Below are 9687 nucleotides of genomic sequence, written 5' to 3'. Positions count from 1 at the left end.
TAGTGGTAAATTTGGGTCGATACAGTCTGTGTTTTTTTGTGAAAAATACCAAAATGTCGTAAAAAAATGGAAAATTTAGCAATTTGCAAAATGTTAAATTTTCTGCTTGTGAGACAAATAATCATACCACTCAAAATAGTTAATAACTAACATAGACCATATGTCTACTTTATGTTGACATCATTATTTCAACTTCCTTTTAATTTTTTTGGACACTAGGAGGCTTACAATATGAATAGCAAATTCTCAAATTTTCAAGAAAATTTCAAACACTGATTTTTTTAGGGACCAGTTCAGTTCTGATGTGACTTTGAGGGACTTGTATGTGAGACACCCCCATAAATGATACCATTTCAAAAACTGCACCCCTCACAGTATTCAAAACAGCATTTTGGAAGTTTGTTAACCCTTTAGGTGTTTCACAGGAATTAAAACAAAGTGTAGGTGAAATTTCAAAATTTCATTTTTTTTGCAGATTTGCAATTTTAATACATTTTTCTAAGGAACACAGTACATTTTACTAGAGAAATGTGACTAAAAATTGATTCCCCCAATTCTTTTGTTTTCATAAATATCCTATATGTGACCCTAGTGTGCACGTTGACCAAACCACAGGCTTCATAATAGAAGGAGCACCTACTTGATTTTGGAGACTCCTTTTTATGAGATTATTTTTTAGGCACCATGTAGGTTTCTAGGCACCATAAGATGCTAAAAGTTAGGAACCCCCCCACAAGTGACCCCATTTTGCAAACTAAACCCCTCAGGGAATTCATCTAGGGGTATAGTGTACATTTCAAACCCCCAGGGGTTTCACCAATTGTGGTACAACTGGGCAGTGAAAATGAAAAATTACATTTTTTACACAAAAATGCAGTTCTGGCTCAAAATTTTTCATTTTCAGAAGGTATGAAGGAGACAAAGCACCCCAAAATCTGTGCCCCAATTTCTCCCGAGTATGGCAATGCCTCACATGTGACCAAAAAATACCATTTGGGTGCATGGCAGGACTCAGAAGGGAAGGAGTGATTTTTGGATTTTGCAGCTCAGATTCTGGTGGAATTTTGGTGGGTGCTATGTCGCATTAGCAAGACCCCCCAAGCACCAATACAGTGGAACCCCCCCACAAGTGACCCCATTTTGCAAACTACACCCCTCAGGGAATTAATCTAGGGGTATAGTGTACATTTCAAACCCCCAGGGGTTTCACCAATTTTGATACAACTGGGCAGTGAAAATGAAAAATTACATTTTTTTACACAAAAATGCAGTTGTGGCTCAAAATTTTTCATTTTCAGAAGGTATGAAGGAGAAAAAGCACCCCAAAATCTGTGCCCCAATTTCTCCCGAGTACGGCAATGCCTCACATGTGACCAAAAAATACCAGTTGGGTGCATGGCAGGACTCAGAAGGGAAGGAGTGATTTTTGGATTTTGCAGCACAGATTTTGGTGGAATGAATGGTGGGTGCTATGTTGCACCAATACAGTGGAACCCCCCCACAAGTCACCCCATTTTGCAAAGTACACCCCTCAGGGAATTCATCTAGGGGTATAGTGTACATTTCAAACCCCCAGGGGTTTCACCAATTTTGATACAAGTGGGCAGTGAAAATGAAAAATTACATTTTTTTACACAAAAATGCAGTTCTGGCTCAAAATTTTTCATTTTCAGAAGGTATGAAGGAGAAAAAGCACCCCAAAATATGTGCCCCAATTTCTCCCGAGTACGGCAATGCCTCACATGTGACCAAAAAATACCAGTTGGGTGCATGGCAGGACTCAGAAGGGAAGGAGTGATTTTTGGATTTTGCAGCTCAGATTCTGGTGGAATTTTGGTGGGTGCTATGTCGCATTAGCAAGACCCCCCAAGCACCAATACAGTGGAACCCCCCCACAAGTGACCCCATTTTGCAAACTACACCCCTCAGGGAATTCATCTAGGGGTATAGTGTACATTTCAAACCCCCAGGGGTTTCACCAATTTTGATACAACTGGGCAGTGAAAATGAAAAATTACATTTTTTTACACAAAAATGCAGTTCTGGCTCAAAATTTTTCATTTTCAGAAGGTATGAAGGAGAAAAAGCACCCCAAAATCTGTGCCCCAATTTCTCCCGAGTACGGCAATGCCTCACATGTGACCAAAAAATACCAGTTGGGTGCATGGCAGGACTCAGAAGGGAAGGAGTGATTTTTGGATTTTGCAGCACAGATTTTGGTGGAATGAATGGTGGGTGCTATGTTGCACCAATACAGTGGAACCCCCCACAAGTCACCCCATTTTGCAAAGTACACCCCTCAGGGAATTCATCTAGGGGTATAGTGTACATTTCAAACCCCCAGGGGTTTCACCAATTTTGATACAAGTGGGCAGTGAAAATGAAAAATTACATTTTTTTACACAAAAATGCAGTTCTGGCTCAAAATTTTTCATTTTCAGAAGGTATGAAGAAGAAAAAGCACCCCAAAATATGTGCCCCAATTTCTCCCGAGTACGGCAATGCCTCACATGTGACCAAAAAATACCAGTTGGGTGCATGGCAGGACTCAGAAGGGAAGGAGTGATTTTTGGATTTTGCAGCTCAGATTCTGGTGGAATTTTGGTGGGTGCTATGTCGCATTAGCAAGACCCCCCAAGCACCAATACAGTGGAACCCCCCCACAAGTGACCCCATTTTGCAAACTACACCCCTCAGGGAATTCATCTAGGGGTATAGTGTACATTTCAAACCCCCAGGGGTTTCACCAATTTTGATACAACTGGGCAGTGAAAATGAAAAATTACATTTTTTTACACAAAAATGCAGTTCTGGCTCAAAATTTTTCATTTTCAGAAGGTATGAAGGAGAAAAAGCACCCCAAAATCTGTGCCCCAATTTCTCCCGAGTACGGCAATGCCTCACATGTGACCAAAAAATACCAGTTGGGTGCATGGCAGGACTCAGAAGAGAAGGAGTGATTTTTGGATTTTGCAGCTCAGATTCTGGTGGAATTTTGGTGGGTGCTATGTCGCATTAGCAAGACCCCCCAAGCACCAATACAGTGGAACCCCCCCACAAGTGACCCCATTTTGCAAACTACACCCCTCAGGGAATTCATCTAGGGGTATAGTGTACATTTCAAACCCCCAGGGGTTTCACCAATTTTGATACAACTGGGCAGTGAAAATGAAAAATTACATTTTTTTACACAAAAATGCAGTTCTGGCTCAAAATTTTTCATTTTCAGAAGGTATGAAGGAGAAAAAGCACCCCAAAATCTGTGCCCCAATTTCTCCCGAGTACGGCAATGCCTCACATGTGACCAAAAAATACCAGTTGGGTGCATGGCAGGACTCAGAAGGGAAGGAGTGATTTTTGGATTTTGCAGCTCAGATTCTGGTGGAATTTTGGTGGGTGCTATGTCGCATTAGCAAGACCCCCCAAGCACCAATACAGTGGAACCCCCCCACAAGTGACCCCATTTTGCAAACTACACCCCTCAGGGAATTCATCTAGGGGTATAGTGTACATTTCAAACCCACAGGGGTTTCACCAATTTTGATACAAGTGGGCAGTGAAAATGAAAAATTACATTTTTTTACACAAAAATGCAGTTCTGGCTCAAACTTTTTCATTTTCAGAAGGTATGAAGGAGAAAAAGCACCCCAAAATCTGTGCCCCAATTTCTCCCGAGTACAGCAATGCCTCACATGTGACCAAAAAATACCAGTTGGGTGCATGGCAGGACTCAGAAGGGAAGGAGTGATTTTTGGATTTTGCAGCACAGATTTTGGTGGAATGAATGGTGGGTGCTATGTTGCACCAATACAGTGGAACCCCCCCACAAGTCACCCCATTTTGCAAACTACACCCCTCAGGGAATTGATCTAGGGGTATAGTGTACATTTCAAACCCCCAGGGGTTTCACCAATTTTGATACAAGTGGGCAGTGAAAATGAAAAATTACATTTTTTTTACACAAAAATGCAGTTCTGGCTCAAAATTTTTCATTTTCAGAAGGAATGAAGGAGGCAAAGCACCCCAAAATGTGCCCCAATTTCTCCCGAGTACGGCAATGCCTCATGTGTGACCAAAAAGTGGCAGGACTCAGAAGGGAAGGAGTGATATTTGGATTTTGCAGCACAAATTCTGGTGGAATGATGGTGGGTGCTATGTCGCATTAGCAAGACCCCCAAAGCACCAATACAGTGGAACCCCCCCACAAGTGACCCCATTTTGCAAACTACACCCCTCAGGGAATTCATCTAGGGGTATAGTGTACATTTCAAACCCCCAGGGGTTTCACCAATTTTGATACAAGTGGGCAGTGAAAATGAAAAATTACATTTTTTTACACAAAAATGCAGTTCTGGCTCAAAATTTTTCATTTTCATAAGGTATGAAGGAGAAAAAGCACCCCAAAATCTGTGCCCCAATTTCTCCCGAGTATGGCAATGCCTCATATGTGACCAAAAAATACCAGTTGGGTGCATGGCAGGACTCAGAAGGGAAGGAGTGATTTTTGGATTTTGCAGCTCAGATTCTGGTGGAATGTTGGTGGGTGCTATGTGGCATTAGCAAGACCCCCGAAGCACGGTGAAATGATGAACCTAATAATCCATAGATGTGTGGTATATTTTAAAACACTCCTTTATACATAGGCCGGGTTTGTCGGGGCAAGTTTCACAGTGGAAAATAGTTTCCTTTCTTATTCCCTTTTTATAGCAAACTTTGCACCTTTTTTGTGTCCTGCCCTTTCTTGCAGTGGAGGGGATTTCGTTCGGAAAATGCTGCCCTGGTACAATACGGGGGCCAGTACTAGAAGTACTGGGGCCCTCTGCCTGCTGGTTCCCAAATACTAGGCCCTTTATGACTTCCTCTTGAAAGTGCATAAATGTCCCCCTCTGGCCGGTAGAACGGAATAGCACGTAAGCGTTATACAGTGCCATCTGGATGATATACACGGCCAGCTTCTTGTACCAGATTTTTGTTTTCCGCAGGGCACTGTACGGCTTCAGTACCTGATCTGAAAGATCCACTCCGCCCATGTACCTATTGTAATCCAGGATACAATTAGGTTTTGAGGTGTGGGTACTGGTACCTCGTACAGGGACGGAGGTGGTACTGTCTCCGTGAATTGTTGTCAGTATAAGGACATCCCTCTTGTCCTTATATTTGACCAACAACATATTTTCGGTGCATATTCCCCTGCTTTCACCCCTTCTCATTACTTGGGCAATGTGCGTTTTTGGGAGGCCTCTTTGGTTCTTGCGCACAGTACCGCAAGCTGCTGTACATCTTGAACCAAGGGCCTTAAACAGGGGGATGCTAGTGTAAAAGTTATCCACATAGAGGTGATAACCTTTATCCAGGAAGGGGTGCACTAAATCCCAGACAATTTTTCCACTAACACCTACGAGGGAGGGGGGGCATTCTGGCGGTTCAATTCTTGAATCCTTCCCTTCATATACCCTAAACCTGTGAGTGTACCCTGAGATGCTTTCACACAGCTTATACATTTTTATGCCATACCTTGCCCTCTTACTGGGAAGGTACTGGCGGAATTTAACCCTTCCTTTAAAATGTATAAGGGACTCGTCTATGCAAATGAATTTATCTGGGATGTACATCTCTTCAAATTTGGCACTGAAATGATCAATGACTGGCCTGACTTTGAATAGCCGGTCAAAGGTGGGATCATCTCTGGGTGGGCACTGTGCATTATCGTTGTAATGCAAAAATTTAAGGATCGTCTCAAATCGAGCCCGGGGCATGGCCATACGGTAAAATGGGGTGCTGTACAGAACATCTGTACTCCAATATTGCCTAATTTCTGGCTTTTTTACTATGCCCATATGAAACACCAGACCCCAAAACGTCATCATCTCTACTGCATCTACAGGGGTCCACCTAGCAAATGATGACGTGGGGTTTTGAGCAATAAACTGCTGGGCATATAAATTAGTTTGGTCCACCATTAAATTTATAAAATCATCAGAGAAAAATAATTTGAAAAAGTCAATTTCTCTGAGACCTGTGGAATCAAATTGGATTCCTGGCATGGCCAAAAACTCAGGAACCTGGGGCTCAAAATTGTCTGGTGGTGGGGTCCATACGAGATCAATTATTGGGGGGGGGGTCTCAGCTGCTCTACGGGGGCGTCTTTGAGGGGGTCCCTCATCACCAGAGGAGGAAGAGGAGCTTAAGGCGAATCCTTCAAATTCCCCGCTTGCATCACTGGCTGTGTCAGAGTCAGAAGCAAGCATGGCATATGCCTCCTCTGCTGAATACATTCTTCTGGATGACTGGGATGACATTTGGGATGACATTTGGGATGCCATTTTTATTTTTGTGTTACTGGTAGTGAAATGTTTCAACACGTGTATAGTGTAGGGGGGGGTACAAACTTTATTTCAACCGGGGGGTATGTAGTGTGTAGTGTGTATGTAGTGCAGAAAAAAAAAATACTTTATACAAAAAAAAAAAAATGAAGGGGTTAAAAAAAAAAAAAATTGAAGGGGTTAAAAAAAAAAAAATTGAAGGGGTTAAAAAAAAAAAAAAAAAGGTCCTGCGCCAAAAATTGAGCGCAGATGTTGGTCAGTAACGTCCGTCACTGAACAGCGCTCAAAGGCAACAGGAATTTGATCAAAAAAAAAAAAAAATAGATCAACCCTGTGCCGAAAAAGATGATCAGTGATGTACGTCACTGATCAGCGCACAGCAGCCACAGGACACCCCCAAAATCACAGTGTGTGTAAAAAAAAAAATTAAAAAAAGACCCCACAGCACACACAAAAAAAAAAAAGGTGATCAGTGATGCGACACTGATTACCAGTGAGGGGCAGCAGGTGCACAACCTTTGGTGCAACTGACAGTGCAACTGGCAGGTATATATAAAAAAAAAAACCTCTGCACCCCTAAAAAGTTGCTGATCACCTCAGATATAGTGATCAGCACAAAAGGCGGGGGCAGCAGACACAAAATTTAGCACTCTCTATCACTCTCTGTCACTATCTCTCTCTATCTCTCTATCTCTCACTATCTATCACTCTATGACACTGCAGCAGCAGCACTGACAGTTATATATATGAAAAATAACCCCTGCACCCCCAAAAAGTTGCTGGGGGTGCACAAAAGGGGGGCAGCAGACACAAAATATAGCAGTCTCTATCACTCTCTGTCACTATCTCTCTCTATCTCTCTATCTCTCTATCTCTCACTATCTATCACTCTATGACACTGCAGCAGCAGCACTGACAGGTATATATATAAAAAATACCCTGCGCCCCCAAAAAGTTGCTGATCAGTTAATTTATACTGATCAGCACAAAAGGGGGGGCAGCAGTCAGTTATATAAAAAATATATAGCACGATCTGTCACTATCTCTCTATCTCTCTCTATCTCTCTCTCTCTATCTCTCTCTATCTCTCTATCTATAACTCTATTACACTGCAGCAGCACAAAATATAGCACTCTCTGTCACTAGGCCTCTCTATCTCTCTCTCTCTATCTCTCTCTCTCTCTAACTCGATGACACTGCAGCAGCACAACACAGCACAACACAGCACAGGATGTCACAAGATGAAGCAAGATCCCAAGCAGTGATCAGGTAAGTATTGAGCAAAGTTCTGGTCAGTAAATGGCGACAGCTGGGCACGGTGACCGCACTGCACGCTATTCCAGACCGGAATGGCGTCTGCAGTGTAGTCCCCGTTAGTTTAAACCCCCCTCCATGGCTGTGATTGGTCCGTCGGTCCGACGGACCAATCACGGCCTTTGGGGGCGGGCGGGGTGAGGTGGGGTGACACCAGTGTCACCCTTACACCCCGCGGTGATTGGTGCTGTACTTTACAGCACCAATCACCTCCGATCCCGTGTCACCGGCGAACGTTATTCGCCGGTGACACAGAAAACGCTGTAATTGGCTGTTCACACTGAACAGCCAATCACAGCGATCGCCGACGGGGGGGCTGCATCGCAGCCCCCCCTGGGCATGCAGGGACATGTCTGCTGTCAGGGACAGCAGACATCGTCCCTCTGTCACTGCGTCTCTAGACGCAGTGACAGTTAGAAGTCATGACGTATATATACGTCATGTGTCGGGAAGTACTTCCCGGCCATGACGTATATATACGTCAAATGTCGGGAAGGGGTTAAAGTAAGAAAATATGTGGATATATACACACATACTCAAACACATATGTGTGCATTTAATAAGAACTGAGTATTTGAAGGGAACGTTATACTTCTTTACTATGAAATTATTTTGAAATTTAGTTTTACATTAAAAATGCAGTGCTAAAATAAACACAGTTCCTATTGTTGTTCATATGTGACTATGTTATCTTTCATAGCCTAATATGAACAATGATACTTTACTGAAACATTGTTACAAGCCACAGAGTGGCTCATTTCTGTTTTAGGTATTTCGTTAGAAATTTTCTGTTTTGTGTTTAGTTTGTATGGTCTCTCTGGATTAGCTTTCCAGGTTTTGCATTAGCTTTTGGGGTTTTGCCTTATTCACTTGTTCTTGTATTTGTGGGCACAGCTACTCCTATGGATCTATAGCTTGAGTGTTCTGTTAGGCTGCACAGGTGTAGCATGTGTGCTCATTAGTGGATTTTATAGTCTGTTTTGTGTCATTTGTGGGTATAGGCAGTTTCTCTCCCCGTCATCTATTACAGATTTTGCAGAAGTTATCCTCCCAGATTGGATCACATCCCAAGTACCAGACAAGCTGTGGTCTAAGGGGAAGATGGACACTGGCAAGCTGAACGTACAACCTGTCCAACTGCAACTAAAGCCAGGAGCAGTGCCAGTATCCGTAAAGCAATATCCACTGAATCCTGATCAAAGAGTCGCCATCACCAAGCAACTACAAGCTTATCTACAGTCCGGCATCCTTGTTCAAAGTAGATCTCCATGGTCGACGTCTTTGTTTCATGAATGATTCATGACCTTAGAGAGGTCAACAAGAGACTGATAATAAATTGTCCCATTGTGCCTAATCCACACACCTTGAAGAATCAGATCCCACCATCAGGGGCCTGGTTTACGGTGATCGATCTGGCAAATGCTGCGCCCATCACTAAAGACTCTCAAGAACGGTTATCTTTTACACATGATGGCAAACAATATTGCTGGACACGATTACCCCAGGGGGCTGCTAATAGTCCCAGTGACTACTCTGAAGCCATGTCACTGGTTCTCCAGGCTTGGAGACCCTTTTTCTCAGAAGAAACTCAGCTTATCCAGTATATCGATGACCTCTTGTTAACTACTACAACTCAAGACAAATGCCAACAGGAAACAGTTTCCCTGCTCAAGTTCCTGGAAGAACAAGACTGCAGGGCTTCAAAAGAAAAACTACAGCTCTGTAAGCAAAAAGTCATCTATCTTGGACATTGTATCTCTCAAGGCATCAAACACCTGACAGAAGACAGAAAGCAGCTAATACTGCAAGCCAAAGTACCAAAGACTGTGAAACAAGTCAGGTCATTCCTGGGCCTGGTGGGCTATTTCAGAGACTGGATACCTCTTGCATCAGTTTACATGCAAACATTATGCAAGGCCATCAAAACAGAGGGTCCACATCCAACAGATGAAGACATGGCTCAAGCAATTCAGCAACTAAAGTTGGCCAGTGCTTCTTCACCTGCCTTAGGCCTGCCAGACTATTCTAAAACTTTTCACCTTATATTGCC

This window comes from Crinia signifera, chromosome 2 (genome assembly GCF_055691185.1).
Source record: "Crinia signifera chromosome 2, ASM5569118v1, whole genome shotgun sequence".
Lineage (NCBI taxonomy): Eukaryota > Metazoa > Chordata > Amphibia > Anura > Myobatrachidae > Crinia > Crinia signifera.
Note: the sequence above shows the minus strand (reverse complement) of the source record.